This window comes from Pteropus vampyrus, unplaced genomic scaffold (assembly GCF_000151845.1).
Source record: "Pteropus vampyrus isolate Shadow unplaced genomic scaffold, Pvam_2.0 Scaffold153, whole genome shotgun sequence".
NCBI classification, from domain to species: Eukaryota; Metazoa; Chordata; class Mammalia; order Chiroptera; family Pteropodidae; genus Pteropus; species Pteropus vampyrus.
In genome coordinates, this window is record NW_011888934.1 from 706,442 (window position 1) to 709,925 (window position 3,484).

The following is a 3,484-nucleotide window of genomic DNA, read 5'->3' on the forward strand; positions in this document are numbered from 1 at the left end:
CAGAGTATGTAGATGACTCTTTTTGGGATTTGTCTGTGAAGGAGAGAGGTAAGAAAGAATGGTATATTAAGAGGGTTGAAGGAAGACTTTGCTGGAGAACAGATACTAGAGTATGTTGGTGGCTTAAGACAAGGAATCAGTCAAGAATAAGAGACTAAAGAGATAACTAACAGAGGGGATACCTACTTCTTTCTATCAGAATCTCTGCTCTTGCTTTCTACCCTAAATCAAATTTCAAATGTCCTGCAGCACGGTTGAGAATCTGACAGTCTCAGAAATTATTGACACAAAGACATGTCTCTTTATCTGAATAGCGTGTTAAAGCCTGATAAACTCTTCATTTCCCTGAAGAGGTGAGCAGGCATTTGAACAAGGTAGAAACTTCCATCAGCTAAAATGAAGTTGGACATTTATTTTAAAATACACAAGCTTAAATAATTTGGGGGTAAGTAGTTCTAAAAGCTCATACCACTTAACTGATTAAAAAAATACTAAAGATACAGAAAACATTAAGAGGGAACTCCTGAAAAGCTTGGAATTTTGGAAGACTGTATGATCTCACTTCACTTGTTTTAGGATTTCAAATGATTGAAGACATTACTGATAATAGTGTGAATTTTGCCTTCAGAATTCAAGCCTTGTGCTTCTGAATTTATTATTGATGCATAAAAATTTGAATGATCTCTAAGGAGTCTAATGTTTGCACCGTAGTGACTGCAAGTAGGGAAAACATATTTATTTTGTCCCTTTAGTTATTAAACATTTCTCAACTCAGTAGAATTTTGAAGACAATATAAAAAGAAAATGAGTTCAAGAATATGAATTATTATTATTGAACCAAATGACTAGAAGTACTACTTTTTCAGGCTTAGTTTCTCATTCTGTTTCAGAGCTTTTCTTTGTTGTTGTTAAAACATGACTAGATGTTATGAATTTCGATCTATCAATAGAGAAAACGAATCAATGCTAAGGTCACTTTGAACTCTTAAGATTTCATAATTCTGCATTAAATTCCTTTTATAATTGACTTTTAGGGACTTCAGAAATTTGGTCTCAATTTTGTAGATGTGCTTTATATTTATATTAGGATAGAATTATAGAATTTTAAACTAGGAAAGAACTTTAGGAATCTTAACACTTTCAGTCTAAAAGGGGGCTGGAAAGGCTATGTAAAATTTTGTTGATATGTGCATGTATTCAGATGCTCATGGATTTCAGCAGATTCTTAGAGTGACAAAAAAAAAAAAGCATCTAAAACTTCATTAGATAGAGGAGAAAACCAGTGCCTTGAGAACCAAGGCCTTTCCTCAAATCGTGCAAATTTTTAGTGGGAGCAGTTTATATTATGGCATTTATTTCATTCTGAAGTCCATAATATCAAACCAGACATATGAAGACTTTCTTTACTGTTAAAGTCATTTATCAGGCTCAGTTTGTCTATTGCATGGCTCTGTTGTACTATTTAAGTGCTTTGGCAAAGTTTTAATTTTTTTAAGATAAAAATGAAAAAAGTAAGGGGACATTTTTGCCTTTACTGGGAAAAATAAAGAAAAAGCTATTAAAATGCAGTTTATTAAATTAGATGCAGAAAGATACATTAGCATTTTGCATTGCACTAACCCCATGCTAACATGATCAGTTCAAACCTGAGAAGAAATGGAATGTGTCCACTATTTTACTGTTTTTCTATATCAGAAGTGGAGTGAATAGACATCTTGATAAAGCCCAGCTGCTATTTTCATTGACTTAATGAGTTACTTAATGCACCCCATTGTGTCACAGTATTGGAGAAACATATGGCACCTTTAACTCTTAACTATGGATTTATTTGACTTTTTATTGTGTACTTTGTACCTGTGATTCTATAGTTGCTTTAAGAAGTCATGCGTATATGATATATTCATATAATATATACCAGTTGTGCTATTTATATGGATATATGAATGAAATGGCTTTTTCTTCTTAAATGTTACCAATAACTGTGTTCTAGAAGAAAAAGATAAAAAGTAACATAAAAACTCACCCTCATTTTAAGCTAATTGTGAACACAAAGCCTTTTTGGAAAAGTAATAAGAATATAGAAAAAGTTACGACAAAAAGGCTTAAAGTCAGTAACAATCTACTAGGCAGGATATCATGAAATAATTTCATAAATGGTCCCAAAATTTAAACATAAGCATTCTTAGAAAGCTATTGGGTCATTGAAAGATGTGTTAAGAACAGAAATGCAATTAATCAGGGATTTGGAAAAAATGGGAGAATATCAATAAATAGATAGGCTTTTTTTTTTTCTTGTGGTAATGATTTTCCTGAACCTCATTTGATAATCAATCTCAAGTTATAAGTTTTCACATAAATCTTACTACACCATTATAAATGACTAATTATAGTAAAGCTCAACATGAGAATTAACCAATTCCCTGGGGCCACCTGAAAGAGCTCAATGTTAACTGCATTGTGGCACTGGGTTTTGATGTGCAGCTATTATTTTCCAAGCTTTGACTTTGAAGACATTGATCAAAAACTACCACCTTCTACCATGCACAATAACCCTGTGAGAGGCCCGACAACACCTCGTAACAACCACCTTATGCTCACAAAGAAATGAATTTGAAAACCAAAAGATGTGAATGGCCAGGAGCCAGGGAGGAACTGATTTACCAAGTTTACCTTTTATTTAGAACCCTTGTGAATGGAAGCCATTTTTTTTTTTAAACCCACACAGCTTTTTAATTGGGACACTTCTAATGAAAGCTCCAGAAGACAGACTCTGGCACAGCAAAGGATAGAAGAGAAAAAGGCAGGAATGCATAAGACCTTTCAAGTAAATTTCATCACATTTTATAATAATAATGAACAAAAAAATGTTTTCTAAGATGTATGGCAATTTCTCAAGAAGACAGAGATTTGAGGATATTTGAGGAATTGATTTATAGATCTTGTTCAGATTCAGTCAATGGGATACAGTAGAATTAACACATTAAAATGTATCATTTCCTAAAATTAACTCTTTTTTTTTCCAAAATGGATATTTAAACTTGTCTTTTGTAATTTTCTTTTAAGAAAGCCTTTAAGTATTTTGTAATGCCAAATAACAGAGTCTTAGAAACAGTTATCCTGAGAGGACAGAACTACCTTTGAAGTAAATGTCAGGTTTTGAAAGGCATAAAATTTAGTATCTAACTTGACTTTGATGATGCTTGAGAGTAAAAGAAAGATATGTTTCAAGTTTCTAGTGGTATTAATAAATAAAAATTTATGCCTTGATTTCTGTCTTATTGTTACATGGTGGGATGTAGGGAAGAAAGGAAAAACAACAACTGCATCATTTAACTTTACCAAATTAAAATAAGACATGCAAAATATGAGATTTTGAATTTCTCTTTATTTTTCTTCATACATTCTGTTTTAATGGCACTATTGTTAACTCAAAGAATAGATGCATTTTCAAGGTTACTAATGCTTCTGCCAATGAGCACCCCTT